Source organism: Struthio camelus, chromosome 1 (genome assembly GCF_040807025.1).
Source record: "Struthio camelus isolate bStrCam1 chromosome 1, bStrCam1.hap1, whole genome shotgun sequence".
NCBI classification, from domain to species: Eukaryota; Metazoa; Chordata; class Aves; order Struthioniformes; family Struthionidae; genus Struthio; species Struthio camelus.
Genome location: NC_090942.1, coordinates 157579968 through 157597261, shown reverse-complemented (window position 1 = coordinate 157597261; position 17294 = coordinate 157579968). Strand labels below are relative to the sequence as shown.

The window sequence follows — 17294 nt, the reverse complement described above, 5'->3', positions numbered from 1 at the left end:
AAAGAACTCAAACAAATTTGAATAGCACAGTATTTGTTTCAGGGAATCCATGCCAGGTTCCCCTATAATTGTCCGATATTAGAACTTAGGAATACTGTAACCTGTCTTTAGTCATTGTCTCAGTCAAATTACTTGGTATTGAAGAAAGAATGGTTTATAATTCCCATCACCTACTTAATATGTACCTCTACTATTCTCAGATACATTTTAATGACAGAGAACCATAGTTTGCTTACCAGCTCATGTACCTCCTATTTTAGTTGCTTAAGGTTGCTGAACAAATGCTCTGCAACCCTTACTACTTAAGGTGTTCCAGAATCTTCTCTTGACACCTCTTGAGTTTTATTTTACCTTCATTATTTGAAAACATAGCTATTTTTGTAATATCTTCTAGATGGAAGGCAAATATAAAAAGGTTATTTAACCTCAGCTGAGGTGTATATGTCCTCCTTAGAAGCTTTCCAACTTCTCAGTAAGTCTAAAAGATTCAACAGTTCTCAGACCACCATTTTTTGCTCAAACTTGTGGAAATGACGTTAAATATAATGTAAATTGTTTTTAAAAGAAAGTAGAGAGGTCTTCATCAAAAACCCAGTTACTTAACATACTTCCACAGGCACTAACATATGACATCAACCAGGCTGATAGGTCTGGTGATGCTGATGGTATAGCTGCTTTCATTTCTGCTGTACCCTATGTCACCCAAGACCTATTTCAATCAAGAAGAATAATTCAGCAAACTGCATCGTCCTTTGTTTACATTTACTGTTTGACTCAGATACTGAAAGAGCACCTTTTGTGAGAGAGAACAAAAAGTCCTGAAGTCTAAAGGCCTCGTGTTATCTAGTGCTCAGAAGTGGTTTTGTGATTTGAGGTGTGCACTGAGTGGTTCCCTCTAGACTGAACTCATAGGGGCTTGCAATTGCTGGGGATAGGCATCGGTCACCCAGATGGTTTGCAGTATTGGACCTTAACCTCACAGTAAGAGTGAATAGACTACAGAAGTCTCTGTGATATTGTTATTCTGTTGGCCCAGGCAAGCAGGCTTAGGTTCAGCCAAGTATCTGACAGCAGGTCATGTGAGTCAGAGAGCCTGAGGCCAGCTGAAGATCTGGGATTTGGGAGAGCAATTGGCACCTGAGCCAGTGAGCTCTCTGTCTTCTCACGCGTGGAAGGGTCCCAAAGCAGAAACCCACAGCTGAGACACCCAGGCTGCTTCTATTTCTGTGGGAAACAACAACCTCCATGGCTGTGACCTCTCAGGAAGCCTGTCTATATGAAGAAGGGTAAGTTAGGCAGATATTAGGATGCCACAACCCCCAATATATAAAGGCTGCATGTCTTTCCAGGTATAAACACCAATGTCATCTAGTTTACAGGACTGAAGATGACTCTGGATTTTTTTGGTAACTTAATTCCTACCCTACAAGGAAATAGAAAGAGGGTCTGATAATGGATGGAGACTAATCAGGGAAAGTAGAGGTGTTGATAGTCACCCTTCATTATTGGACTGATCTTTCTCTCCAGCTGTCTAAATCGGAAGAGAAACTAAATGAAATCTTTCAGACAAATATTTCAGTACGAATGCAAAAATGTATTATCAGTGTGCCCGGTATTGACTGTAATGTTTCTACAGTTCCCTATTAGAAGGTGGAAAAGACCTCCACTAAACATGGTCTGGTATCTTTTATAAACTTTCCTATTGTACACCGTGTACAGTGAAAACTTAATCTGTGGCGACCCAAGATCACCATTAAGTGGAATACTGTGGTACACTGCATTTCAAAGCATTAGCAAAGGTAAATCCCAGGTTAGTGGATGACGAGATGCGGAATTTTCTTTAGAGAGCTTAAATGGGACATTGTTGTTGAGATCCCCACGTTCGCAGAGGGATATCATGAAGGAAACAGCTCTAGCAAACAGCAGAAAAGACTGCAGAAAAGGCTAAGAAAAAAGAAATGGGAGAATAAGTAAAAAATAAAAATAAATAAAAAAATGCAACGTGGAATGGGAAAGACAGCCAAGAAAAAAATGTTAATAAAAGGTATTGGATGAAAGCCCAGAACAGAAGTACAACAAATACAAACAACTAGCAAATGTACACACAACAGGGTGAAAATCCACAGAGGATGGCAGAGTCCATCCTCCCCTTGCATGCAGAGCTGAACAGATAGAGTTACAGGCAATTCTGGAGACCAGCAGCAGTGAAACAACAAGAGTATAAGCATTTCTTTCAGGCCAAAAGACATAGAGAGAGCAATGTCACCTGTGAAGTAGTGGGAAAGGAGATGGTGTTCAAAATGGCTACATGATTTAAATATTCCATGTGGCATTTTTGAAGATTCTTTTCAGCATGATAGAATAATAAAACATCTCAAAACAAGCTTTCTCAGTAATTAGAAAAATGCCCACTTGCTATGCAGTTTTGTAAAGCGTGCAAGGGACTTTTACCCAAGATTAGCAAAGGAATATGAAAGTAGAAGTTTCAAATATTTTTAGTACCTCCTGGAGATAAATAATTCACAGGTATTGGTTTACACAGCGAAATCTCTTTTTTTCCTTTTTGCACTTTTTCAGGTTTATTGGTGAAATGATTTCAACTAATAACCATTGAAGATTATGGTTTATGTTTACTCTAAAATGTTTGTGAGTTCTTTACTAAAATGCTTGATATTCAATATTCAGAGTTTGAACTATGGGTTTCAGTTTGAGTTTGGTCGTAATGTTATAGTTATTTCCTGACTTGATGAGCATTGCTTTTACAATCAGGAAAGATTTAACAAGTCTCTAAAGAAAGAAAGTGTTTATATAAGATTGAAAGTTTTACACAGTTGTAACCCTTTTTATCCCAGTATAGATCTTAGTTTTGCTGATAGAACAGGTGTTTAAGAACAAGGAGAAGATGCAGTCAATGGTAAAATACATTAACTAAGTGTTAGTTTTAAAGTTTTCTCCTTTAGAACTAATATTAATTGTATCTGCTGATTCAGACCAGGTTGTAAAGAATTAGTTTGTTTATTTCTTTCTCTGTAGTTCAAGTTGGGATTTGTAATGCTGCTTCCCCTTGTGGACCCAGAAATATTTCTCTCAGTTTTTAAAAAGTTGCGGTTCCGTGGCAAAAACATGGACAAAAGAGTTAAAATTTCTTATCCTCATGTATTAAAATGTGCATGCTTCAGATACTTGAAAAGTGATCGTGTTAAGTACTTCGAGGTAATTCACTTCTGAACAAGCAAACATACACATAGACAGATGTTCATATGTAATTGGAAGACGGAATAGTTTTAGGTGAAAATGATTTTTTTGTTTCACAGTAGAAACTTCTGTATGCAAAAAGGGGGAGGGATAAAAGTAAAGCAAAAATGGCCAAAGGGAAAAGCTATTATCTACATTTAAAATTAAATAAAGAATTTTGTAGGAGAAAAGAGGATGGGAAAGTACTTTGGAACAGTTTTCCTTTAGACTAAAAAAGATTTTTAAAAGTGGTAAGTGGTCCTGTTAATCCAGTTTCAGTTTCCCAGACTGCTTAAGATGTCTCAAGTCAGAGAAGGAAGATCTGAGGTATCTAAGATCAATTACCACTTTTAAGAGACTAGGACTGTGGTAGAAAAAATAGTCAAATTCTGTCTATCTTGTTCAAATCTGCATCACTTTCTTGGGGCAGCAAAAATCCCTCCCTTATTCCCAGGTCATCTCTCATGAAAAATTTCAAATACCTACTCAGAAACATGCACATGGTGAAGATTTACACAGAAGAGCTGGAAGAGTTTACAAAAACAGGCTAGCTTTTTCTGATTGTTCACAGAAAAGTCTTGCCTCTCTTTATAAATCACCTAGAAAATTCAGTGACAGACAGAGTACAAGCAAAGAAAATTTCCTCTCAAAGCACAGAAGTTTGACAGAATGATAAACAGAAGAAAACAATGGCATATAATGGGAAGGATTAGGCAGTCATAATAGGTGATACAGACATCTCTACCTCATTAAATGGAATCTACTCAAGAAGCTTTCTATGTGAAGAAACATTTCTTCAGCCAGTTCCCTCTCCTAACCACTGCCTTCCTCTTCACAGATAGTCCGAGTTAAAAATAAAGTAGTAGTAAAATTCCTCTTTTTTCCGATCAAGACAAACAAAAGTCACAAATCCTCTTGTCTCAGGGTTAAACCACAAACCCGCTGGCCTTTGCCTGCTGGGTCAAAGCAAACAAATTCCTAAATATCCTTTCCTCAAGTTCTATACAAACAAAAACCTCCTGCTCTCCTTTTCTTCTGGCCGCAAAAGGAGAAGCCCCAGACCTCTTTTCTAAGGGTTCAAACAAACTCATGGATGTCTCGGGATAGTTCCTCTCAGCAGATATTTCCGCCTCCCTCCACATAGCTAGCCTGTTGCAATTTTCTTAGCCACTTCTGACAGATGATGACGCAAATCAAATTTCTCTTACTTTTATATATTCCAGAGCTGTGTCTGCCTGGAGCTGTGTCTCCTGTCAATAACTCGTCAGGAGCCAGTCTGGTATGCCTGATGCTCCGTTTCTCAGACAGGGGAATGGATCTGTTTCATGAATGAAGTAATGACAAAAAGAAAAGTCATCTTTGAGGGTAAGGAGACTTCACTGAACAGTCTGAAATATGGCACTGAGGCAGAGGTAAGTAAGCAGGGACATGCTAAAGGGTCTCAGTGGGCTGTGGCTGATGTCATGGAACTAGAAACCAACTAGGACTCACATACAACTGTGACTTAGTGTAACTCTTTATTCGAAAGCTCCCCACAGATGGATGAGGCCTTTTTAGATGTCTTTCCAAAGCTACACACTGGTACACCCTGGTTCTAAAGACATTATAGTCCTGGTTTTGTTTACATTTGATTAAACAAAAGGTGGTATCCTGAGTAGAAAATCCTGTGGACTCTGTGAAAGACTGTTTCAACACTTAGTTAATGAATCAAGCCTTAGAGAGTGCGGTGTTATGTGTGCCTACCGTTTCTGTACGAAGAGCGACAAGAAGCATGATAAAGCTCAATCTGGGCTACATAGATGTTCCCTTTAAAGAAAATTTCTTACTGACCTGAAGGAGGATTTGGGAGGGGTGAGCTCTGTTTTTTGAAAAAGCCAAAAGAATATAGTGAGGCCTTGAACAGCCAACAAACAGAAGGATCACTGTCAGAGCTAGACTTCTCCACTTTACACGAGGCAGCTCAAATACATTTTAAAAGAAACAAATTATTATATGCAGCTGCACAAAGGAAAGCCCATTTTGTGGATATGCAGCAGTTCTCCAAACACAACTGCAGTTTCAAGTGTGTCTTAACAATGAGAGACATGCTGTATAAATGCGCCTGGGCTTTAGGATCAGCAGATAAGATGGGCAATGAAGGCTCCGAGGCCTTTCAAAACATTTTTTGCTGAAAGAAGTAAAGCTCAGAAATTACAGACAGAGAGGCTTAAAGAACTTTTCAAACAGACCTTTAAGCAGTTTGTTAAAGTAACATAATGTTCACCATTTTGTTACCGATAATGAAGTCAAAACTGCAGTTACAGAGTGCTTTAACAGAACTTTAAAATCTAAGATGTGCAGATATTTTACAACCCACAACATCTTTACTACACTGTTACCCACATTTATAAAGTGCTCTAATGGCATCTTTTAGAGAATTATGTTTACCAATCCTGCTTATGTAAAACCCTCAACTCACTAGGATTTAGAAAGTATTTTATGAAGGCTTAAAGGAAAAGCACCCCTTTTTACAAAAGGAGACCATGTGTAGGTGTCCAAAAAACAAAAGAGCTTTTGAAAACATCGGGAACAGACATTTACAGATTACATGTTCATACTACATGAAGTTATTAACAAACAATCATGTTCAGGATAAAAGATTATGAGGATAAGATGACTTGCTCTTTTTACCCAAACAATTACAAAAAGTTAATACCAAGCACAGAAGACTTTACATGACTGCAAAAACTGTAGATGTGAAAGGAATAGGCAGGAAAAAACAATTATTGGTAAAACTGTTGGCATGGCCTACTCAATTCAATAGCTGTGTGGAAGTGACTTAAATCTGTGCCATTTAGATATTAGGCATTGCTGGAAGAAAATAAGAGCAATGAATGTTTTTACATCCTTCTCTCCAGAAACACTAAGGCTAGATTTTTCCTGTAAAACATTAATCCAGGTTTTACAATGCAGGTTATTAAATGCTTAGAAACACACTGCCCAATTGTAATTGGAATAGCAGCAGTAGAGAGATTCCCTTTCAAATTCTGCTGGTGAATAAGAAGCGGACATGTTTCATGCTACTATTTGACCATTTAGTCCCCGGACGAACAAAGTCTTACTGATTCAGCATATATCCAAGGTTCCAAAATCAAAAATACGGCACAGAGAAAAAATTATCCTGATAAGGCTTATATGTTTTCTACTTGTGATGAGCAAGCTAGTATCGCCGGCTGCTACAGATTTCAGCTATTCATAAATTTCCCTTTACCACAAGCATTATCAGAGGATTCAACTTTTGGTATGATTGCATGGTTGCTACAGAATACAAGTCCACGGGAAACTCCTCTGTATCCCTGTTAGTGTCCTTATCCAGAAAGAACAATGTGTTTGCCCTCACTACATATGGCAATACTTTAGGCCCCTGTGAGTAACAATATCATTACATTTGAAAAATAAAATCAGATCAGCCAAGTTTCGTCTCATTTTGCTTCATAAAAAATGGAGAACACGTCACCTTTTTCCTTTCTAAAATTGTGAGAGGTAATTGTTCTATCTTTTTGCTCATCCAGGACATGAACTACTCACTTGGAATCTTTCTTGGCCCGAGAGGAAGCAAGCCTCTATTTGTCATAAGAGCTGCAAACTGGAAAAGTGTCTCTCTGTAATATAACCAAAGTCACTGAAGAAAAGGAAGCCTGCTGGCTAAGACACTAGCTTAAGAGGGAGAGACCAGTATTTTGACCCATGTTCCAGGGACTGTATATATATTTTACATTAAACAGGTAAAGAAAAAAACATAATTTGAGATTCACCCTCTAAAGTTATAGTCTGAGTTGTATGGTAAATTGTAGGAGGCAGAAAAAAAGAAGAATGTTTTTCCTTGCGTAGCTGTAGTGGAGTTAGACCTCTGATTCCTACAAGATACTTCATTCTGACAAGGCTATAATTCTGCTTAGCAATTGTAAGTTGGAGTTTTGGGATTCTGGGTTTTTTCCTCCTTTCACTCTGACAGCACAGCTGTACAAAGCATACCTATGTCTGAGAGTCAAGACCAGAAATGGCCTCAGGAAGTGGAAGAAATAAAGTCACATGGATGTGATTTACAATGATGTGATTTACCTGACTGATTGTAAAAGACACTGAAAAGTCTCCAGTCATTCTTTGCATCTTGCCTAGTGCTCAGGTAGGTCCTGGTAAGGGAGGCTGCTGTATGACTTTTCCTGGCTGTGGCTATTGCACATGTAGTCCATCATTTCCAGCACTAGCTTCACTGTGTTATTCAGTTTTAAAGGCACTGATAACATTCTTTAGTTCCTCTGGGCAGCATGGCTAAGAAGCAAAGGCTTCTGGCTGGGTGGCTGTAGGAGAAACTCCTGTTCTGCTTCCTTTTTTTTCTTTTGTCTTTTGTTGAGCTTTTAGAACCCCTCACGGCTACAATAATTTTTATATGCATTGCTGTAGGCTTCCTACCCATGTGCTAGCTCTGTACCAAGAATGCTAGTTACTGAGTCAAGCCATTCGGTGTTTACGTCTGAGGAAGTTGAATTGCTCTCCCATTTCCACTGACTGCATCAACCAGACACGGTTGAGCGTAACAAAGGCCTAGACTCCTAGCCCATATGTGGACATCTACCCGGATATATTTAAGTGCAAGTACCTTAATCCAGAGCTGAGGGAGTGGTGGTTTCTGCACCGTCTAAGAGATGGTATTTTCTGTACACCGGTAGCCTTACCATTTTCAGGATCTTAGAAGGCATAACAGTTTTCTTCTAAAATTGAGAGAGCAAGAAGATGCTTGTCTGAACGTTGAGTGAGTGAGTAATGGAGGTAGTTTTCCTGGCAATGCCAAAGAAGATGGGGAATAGCCACAGAAGAAGGTGGGACACAGTGGAGGGATGCCCTAGTCCTTTTCAGTAGACTACATGCTACCCTTTGGAATCCTTGCCTTCCACAGCTCACCAGTAGGTAACAAGTCAAGGAATTAGGCTGAGGGTGGGAGTGGCACATAGAGAGATACTGAAGAGGTCAGTCTAGAGATGTGCACCACAGGCATCTGGAGGAAATGCAGCAAAAGTTAGTAAATAATCAAAGCTGCTTTCCCCCCCTGGAGCAAACTTGAAATGCAATACATGAAGCTAGAGCTACAGAGGCACCCAGCCTCTGTGACCACAGCCCAGAAAATTGCATCTGAGGCCAGGCACTGAAGTTACAGCCTCCATCCCTCTGTTACCAAAATAAGTATGAACCTGACACTGTCAGACTAAATTTCAAAGAAAGACCTGAGGAAGATCACCAGCTTTGAGCCCTTTCATACAGAAACCAGAGTTTCTTATTCACTTGGAAATGTAGATGAAGCCATATATCAGCGCAGTTCATGATGTAAACATTGTAAAAGTTTTTAAGAGGCCTTCAGGGTGCGCATCAGGCCCTGGCAGCCCTCTCCTAGAAAAAGCAGGATCCTACAGAGATCCAACACCACAGCAAGTGCTGTTTAGCACTCCCAAAATAAGACTCCTTAGACTGCTCCCTCCGCCATCAGTCAGGAATAGATTGCACCTCCTTCGTCTTCCTGAAGATTATCCAGAAACCATTCCAGTTCTGTTATGGCCATCTGGGGGCCCAATCACACAGAGTGACATCCAGAGAGGGCTCTGGAGGCAAGTGTACACATCTATGGAGCCACCCAAGAACACACTCCATAGAGATCAGCTCCATTGCAGAATCAGTAAGCACCAGTGACCTTGCACTTTCAGACAAAGGGGCTGCAGCTCATCTTGTTGCAACAGAAGCAGCTGCCACTACAAACAGGAATACATGCTGGACTCCATCTTTTTTTCTTATCCTATCCCTTTAGCTTACCAGGGCAGCCTTGCTGACAGTGCTGAGGCAGCAGTGTCCCCACTGCCAGGTGCTCCAGCAAAGGCTGAAGGAAGGTAGCAGCTGTGATCATGTTCTCTGCAGTCACTGTCCTCCTGTCCACATTGCAGGGGCAAAGCTGCCAGAGCGAAGCTTGGCGTGGATGCTAACCAGATGGCTTTGGTAATGATGGCAGGTGGAGGAAGGAGTCACCAGAGAAGAAAATCAGGGAGAGAAAATGAGTTTGAACACTTCTCCTCACTTTTGCAGGAGAAGGAAGCAAATGCAAGAAAAGAATCATAAAGTCAGAGAGAGGAACACAACACAGTAAGGGAAGAATTTCTCTGGGACTGACAAGGAATGTATCAGTGGGTGGGCTGGTTAGATATAAGGCAAACAGATTTGGGGAGGCATCAGCTGTGTGAGGCAGGATAAGGGAAGTGTAGGTAAGGGGACAGAGATTTGGACAGGGAGGAAACTAGCAACCTGGAAAGGCCAAAGAGGCTGGAATAGACTGTAAATTGTGAAGAGAAACTGCAGAAGACAGAGAAGACTGTAGGTGAAGTATTGATTTGGGATCTTTTAGTCAATAGTAGGACTGGATACTAAGAGGAAGAGGTAAGGAGATAAGCAAGCCTAAGGGATGGGGAGGCTGAAGGGCATGACAGATCGACAGAGGCAGGGCAGGGCCCCACCTGTCCCAGGCAAACCAGTGAAGGCAGGAACAGAGGAAAATGAAAGGCAGTCTTTGAAGAAGAGTGACCAAAGACAAGCTCTCCATGGCACTGCCACACTCAGCCAGGCTGCAGTGCAGGGCCCTAGCAGTCCTCTACAGATATGCCATGTAGCGTCCAGTCTTTGAAGAGCAGGAAAGGTGGATCTCAGCTCTGCTCCTACCAAACAGTGCACTTCCAAGGGCATGTTTTCTGGGTCCTTCCTTCTCTGTACTCCTTACTTGGTGCTCGGAGGTCTGACTTGCCCAAGTGCTGAGCTCTCACAGCTCTGTAAAATCCAATGGGACCTGTGCTTTGTGCCTGAGCAATGTTGCAGAGTGGTAAGTGCTCTGAAAAGCCTGGCCTATGCGTGGACACCCAAAACTGGTGGGTCCTTGAGAACAAAACTCTCTGCACCTGTTTCCTATCTGTAAGATGAAAGTAGTAACATCCCTTCAGCTCTTCACCTCACGGAAGTGTTGTGGAAATAGTCTTGTGGGTGTTTGCAGGGCAGGTGGGTTCTGCAGTGAACAAATCCAGAAGTGAGCCCACGAGGAAATTAATAACTGTCATCAGGCCCTGGAGTGAAGGTTGTGCAATAAATAGTGGACAGGGCCACACTGTGAATGATAAGAGAACAAAGAACTGCTCATGGACTGAGCACTGTCCAGCCTGTACTCTGAACGAAGGAGGTGTCCTGCAGGAAAGGTAGTACCCCCATATCATTGTAGAACATACCACTACTCATATGAACAAGGGAGCAACATAACATGATGTGGCCATCTTAACAACTTTGGGGGATTTAGCTTTACAGCCTTCACAATGTGTTCCAAGCCATATTATTAGTTATAATGCCGTACAGTACCAGTACTTCCGCAAGATGATTTTAGCAGATGAGAAAGAAGCAATGCATATTTGCTGCTGGATTTCTCACAGGCAGGTACAAGGTGGGTAGTATAGGGTTGAGGAACTACTGCCAAAGTTTTCCTAGAACTACTCTACCTTTCATTCATATGGAGATATTGTCACGTATGCCTAGTTTCATACTAGTTTCATACTAAAGGGGGAGTGAGGAAGCTGTGCATGTCAAGGATGGCCTGAGAAAGCATCTGACAATTGAACTCTTGGGCAAGAGCACAACTCTGGTCTCGTTAAGACTGAACTTTGCAAAATCCAGAATATTGGTGTGCCTACTTTTAAAGTTTTGTTTGTTTTTCCTGCACGTGCCTGTTTATACACGTCTCTAGGTAAATGTTCTTCCTATACACATTTTTATCACTGTCATATTATCAGGGCATGCAATATAATAAACAGATCTGTTAAAGCACCAATGATGTCTCTATTGGCAGACTTATAAAAGAGCTCGCTGACCTTGGTTAATTAGCCATGTAATAAACCAGAACTGAAAGAACCTATTCCCACAAACCACAGCACAGCACCACTCCACCCCCCGCTTGTCAGAGATGCTCTGAATAGGAAGTCAGCAGACGCAATGCAAAGTGCATCCACTTAGCCTTATAGCCCTTTTGAATATAGGCAAAGATTAACAAAGAAATTTCTTTCCAGCCACTGATTAAGAAATAGTCTTTAAAACAAAAAGATAAGTTTTCCAAATACTTGTGGCTATTATTTCTCTTCTCTTACTGACTAGTTATATTTATAGATAGATAATTATATATATTTCTGAAGCATCACAACACTTCCACTACAAAAAATCTTGAAAAGTCCTTCTACCCCTTTCAGAAATGTTGCCCACAAATTATTTGCTTTATTAGGTTTTATGTTTGTTTCAGATACTCCTAAGAAATATCTAAGCCCCTCAATTAATTAATAGCTAATATTGTATTCTGTAAGTAGAATATATGTTGTACCCACACACACACTCCTCTTGAATTATAACTCATGTCAATACAAACAGTACAGAAAGGAGTGTTACACTGTCTAGCAGGAAGTTTAGTTTTTGTTGCTCAGTGGTTTTGAATAAAAAGCAAACCTAAAAAATTAAGACTATTCTGTAAATAAAAGATGTTTGTCCTTTTATCTGACGGCAGAAAGGAAAAAGAATCCAAGTTTTTTAGCAGATTCTTTGATTTTGCCCTGTCAGAGTCTTTAGCAATAGAACAAAGTTCTTATTTAAGTACAGGCAGAAATGACTGCAGTTTTAAAGTCTTAAGTTTTTAAAGTCACGTCAGTTCATAGCAAGCATATCCACGACGCAGTCACTGAATTAATATTTTCCTCATGTGCAGTAATTTTTCTGATTGCTATAGGAGATATTTCTTTCCTCAGCAAACTTGCTTGAAGCACATGAATCTATCCTTTCATGGCATATTCCTGAGTTCTGGCACTACACACAAACCAAAAAAATGCCTTAAGAGAGACTAACACTGATTTTCATACCATTAACCGTCACTTTCATACAGGACAAAGATTTACATTTAATACACCCCCCCCCCCATTATCGGCATCAGCATTTTCTTTAACTGAACTTATTTCTTGCTCCAATCCTCTCTTCATTTTCCAAGTGATCATTAAAATTATAGGCTCACTGTTCCTATACAGTAAAACTAAAGGAGACCACTCTAGCTTTAAAACCTGTAAATCTATTCATCCATTCAGGATTGTTTTGGTTACAGTCATTTCTTTCAGTACTGCAGATCATAGTAAATTCAGAACAGAGAAGAATAGAGAGTTGCAGTGGGTCTGCCAAATAGTCTCCATTATCCCAAGAAAGTTTTAGAATATCATGCACAATAGCATCCTCAAAAAATCTGGGATTATAGCTGGTTGATAACAGAGAATGCAAGAACAAAGTTCTTCCTAGATCTTCTTGATCAAAGAATCCCAAAGTAAAGCAGGAGACTCATTTTAGAAAAATAGATTTGCCAACTCATTCTCTGTGTTTTCTAATGTGATCCAAAAGATCTCTGCAATATATTTAAAAGCTCAGAAAGCTACATTGTTAGATAGCTAGTTCAATAGACAATGCGCATATATCTGTGTATGTTTGTTTGCCTATATCAAATTGATTATTTTATGTGCTGCAAATACAAATGCTAGTACTCATACAGGAATGAGAGCAATTCCTCTCACTCACAATAAGAATATGTATAAAAGGTTCAGGATCAGACCCTTCAGTTGAATTTTCTGTTAGGTATTCAGCTTCTAGGATGACTAAAGCCATATAAAAAGCCTAATCAGACAGAAAGAGTGGTAGATACATATGGTACAAAGGATCGTTATAGATTAACTTGAAGTTGCAGAAAATAGCAGCAAGCAAGCAAAGAAAAATGAAACAGGGAATTGTGAGTTAATCACTTTCCTTAGACCCTGACACTATAAACACTTCTGCAAGGCAGATCAGCTTGACCCTTCCCAGGAATGAAGCTGAACACACATTTAAAAGCTAGCAGAACTGAGTCGTTTAGTTTACAAATATTTTGCTTTAGTTTAAAAATGTTATGTTGCATAAGGTACATTTTGTTAGAAGTATAACCGTCCCACCAAGAAAAGTTAATTGTTCCTGGAAATATGCAAATGAACTGTGATCTCCTCTGGCAGACCCTGATCCTGCCACTTCCTACATGTTAGTAGAGCCACACTAAAGCTACAGGAACATAGCGGTGAATCCATAGGATGTGATCCAAGGCCCAGGAGGAGTTATGCTGAAGGTGTTCAAGGTTAGTCCAGCATATCACTTGGGAAATCACAAGAGCACTAATCTAGAAGTCAACTCACTTGCCGTGGAGGTTTGCCACTGCTGCACAAACATATACCTGAGCATATTTTCTTAGCTGCAAAACGCATGTGCCCCAGAAGAGAAAAGTTTGGAAGTGTCAGCTGCAGGCACGCTTCTCCTCTCCGATTTTCAGCTCCTTCAGATTTGCAGGAGCTAAGCCTGGAGGATGATGCCCTCCTCTGGCTATGCATCCCCTTTTCATCAAACCTCAGCGGCTGAAGAGAAATCACTTTGAACACTGAGGCGGGGAGCTAGAGGCAATTACTTGTGATTGATAGCACTAAATATGAAACCGCATGTACCTCATCCATGAAGCATGGAATCAGCAGCATATTGTTAGTGGGGGAGATGAATGGGACTTGAGATAACCTTGGCAAATTAGGCATATGTTAGCATTAAGCTTTGTCAGTAAGCAGCCTATAAATTACAGACATATTGTAACTCCATAAACTCATCTAATGAATTGAATGACAGTGGTAATTTAAGGCAGAATGGAACTGTTTAACCCTTTTAAGAATTTAGCTGCATTTCTATATTATGCAACAATACAAACTGTATTAAAAGGAGGGTATTTAATATATACTACAAGATAACCTAAACATAACAGGGAAACGAGTACTCTATGTTTCATGTACATTTTAACAAACAGTTGGTAACCTGTGAATTACCTTACTTACGAGTTCATTAAAAAACAATGAAAAAAGCAAGGAATAGCTAGAGGGGTACAGGTTCCTTCATTCTCTTATAGTTTTATCATTACTTTTCTGTCTAATCAAGCTAAACATACCTAAGCAATAAGACACAGCACGCTGTGCATTTCTGAGCTACTCCTGAACACCTTGGGAGGTATTAAAAGGCACGAGGTTAAAGGGCAAGTGACTTTAGTCACAGGAGAAGTACAATAATCCCTTCAAAATGCATGGCCTGCAGTGTCTTATTGCTATTCTGAAATAGAATTTATTAATGAAAATAAGAGGCAGAAGTCAGACTCCTGCACTTACTGGCTGCTATTGACAGACTTATGCCATCAGTGACAGCTAATCTGGGATTCTGAAGCCATTTTCTTTTTTACTGTATATTTCAGCCAAAGTCACATTTTGAAATGACTAGCACATCAGTGGCATAAAAGAGCTTAAAACCTGAACTAGCAAATTAAATGCAGTATGTCATTATTTAAAATGTGTTGACATAATAAAAAGTATTTTTATTCTTATTCAGATAGTGGTAACTGAAGGAATGAGTATACCAATTATACCATAGGTACAGTTGCTTGCTCTAAACTAACAAATTAAGAAATAAATGATACCCACTTAAATTTTAGGAAAGCACACTTTTTCACACACCACAGCTTCTAGGCACTTGATGTTGACATTCACATAAAACACTGAAAATTTTCCTATCAAACTTTTGTGGAATATTTACCTTAGAATATTTACCATCATTCCCTTCAAAAATACGTGTCAAATGAAACAAACAGGAGCATTTATCTCAGTGCCAAGTGAATATAGAAATCAGAGGGTCAGTCCTATGGGTTACAAGGTTAGAAGAGGGCCTTAGCGGAAGAGACAGTAAACAGAAAGTGAAATTCCTGACACACAACGTTTTTTATTAAGTAAATAATTATTACTTCTGCTACCCATCCATGATAATCAGCCACAGGAGTAAATGTAAGGTCATCTAGAATGAGCAGAGTGTCATTGGAGCAACTTATTTGGGTTGAGACAAAGAGACTGGAGTAATCAAGGTGGGGGAAGATAAAGTGGGAGAAGAGGTAGATATCGTAGAAGAAAAAGGATGGGTTCCAATGATAGCTCAGTGTGAGAAAAGGAAGGAGGGATCACCTTATAGAAATTTGTCCAGTGTGACACTTTACAGTTAGTCTTTCACATACATTTCTTTTTAGACATAAGCTTTATCACTACATCAGGAAATACGGGTGCATTGCTAGCCCAGTGAAAAAAACGAAGCCTCCATGAGGCTTGCCTGGAGTTACATAGGGAGTCTGCAGAAAAACAAGGAGGAGTCCCTCTTCCTATCAGTCCTGGGGTTTTTTTTTCTTTTTTTTTAATGCCTATAGCATTAACATCACACTTGGAAAAGTGTTTGAGAGGAGAAAGAAGTTTTCTATTGCCAAGAGTTGCAGTATGCTAAATTTGAGGGGGTAGGCAAGATAGCACACTCTGCTGGCCCATAGACATGTGAACCTCTGAATACGGGTAAAAAGACAGATTTGTGAGCAGCTGGCATAGAGACTTTAAACAAAGCAGAGTTTATCTTTTATATCTACATACTCATTTTTGCAAACCGAGGGGTTTGCGTTTGGGGCACCGAGGGGCACTGCTCTTGCCAGTGCTTTCTGTATCTGGAAATCTGGAGTTTTCCACTCTCTGGAGCAACTTAGCTGCACGTTATCCTGAAATAGAATCAGTGGACTGTAATATATAAATAAAAATATAATAAGTCTTGTAACCTTGCTTTGATACCAAAGGTTAAAAGAGGGTTGGGGTTTTTTTGCAAATAAAAAATAATTATAACACATTTTTTTCCCTAATACATGTGAAGCAGAACTTGGGAGGATTTCCTCAGGTCGTCAGTGGTTATTACTTCCTTTATTTCTATCCACACCATTTTTAAACTGTGCTTCATTAGCTAGGACTAAAACTTAAGGCTAAAGATTCAAAAATCCACTCTTTTTCCCTGGATTGCTGTTTTCTTCCAAGAGAAAAAATTCTGTGGAAAGCTTCCTGGTTTATATGATAATAATGCACAAATATATCTCTGTTTTGTGCGTGTTCGGTGTGACATAGGTTTGAGGCTGCTGCCGCTAGGGTCACAAGGAAGGATTCAAGCGTTTTTGTTGAAAGTAAAAAGGCATGAGAAGCAAAGCTAAATGAAGAACAGGGGTATTACGCTTATAGTGAAAGCATTTAAGGCAACAGTAAGTGGGAAATCAATAAGTCCTGTAAGACTGACAGAGTGAGACAAGAATTTACTCAGAAAATGATCCATTTATTCAGCTCCATTTCTAGATCCAGTAGCCAATGACCTTGTGCAACCAACGAGGACTTTTATGAGAGGACCAAGTAAGAAATTACTCAGCAGTCTGACCTTTTCTTAACTATCACAAAAAGGAAGAGACTTCAAACATTGCATGTTCTGTAACTATTTTTTGTTAATTCAAAAAGGCCACATCCATAAAGGAGAAAAAACTCAGTACTGTAGCAGCTGGTATTGCAATATCTTGCTTCCCAGTGGTATTGCCAGTACCAGGCTTTCTGTGGAAACGGTCCATCATAACCTGGATATGCCTGGGAAGCTTAACTGATGTTGACGCTTGAGTCAGTAATGAAATGAGGAGCGAGCTGCCAGCTATGGCTGAAGTGAACATTGTCTTCTAATCCAAGCTCTGCTCCTGCTGGGTGCGCTCCTGAGTGGTGGAGCGTGCTAACTCGGGTGAACTGCTGTGAGGAAAACCCTTAAACTAATGGGATTCTGAAATACAGATTTCTGCAAAGCAGAAACTGTGGTTTTTAACCAGCTCTAACTGTAGGCTGAATGCTCTTAGCCCTCCCTCACCTTTTAGCAAGGAAAGTCTCAGGGAAAGTGGTGAGGTTTCTACACAGGCACCTTGTACCATCAAATACCTAGAACCGCTGAGACATCTGGAAAACTGATAGATATGACCTAGGACCTTCTGGAGACTTACTCTTACCCTCACGGGATAGCTGGGGAACCAGGCCATGTACTCTGGGACCACCACTACACTTTTC

General features: G+C 39.9%; 1 long non-coding RNA gene across 2 annotated transcripts; it reads left to right on the top strand.

Annotated features, from left to right (window-relative positions):
• Positions 1-1111: 1111 nt before the first annotated feature.
• Positions 1112-12239, top strand: LOC104138626 (uncharacterized). Of its 2 annotated transcripts, XR_692960.2 has the most exons (4): positions 1112-1286; positions 4458-4646; positions 6786-7399; positions 9204-12239. It is a non-coding gene; the product is annotated as an uncharacterized lncRNA (long non-coding RNA). The 2 variants fall into 2 exon arrangements; XR_692959.2 differs by having other exon boundaries at positions 6786-12239.
• The last annotated feature ends 5055 nt before the right edge of the window (positions 12240-17294 follow it).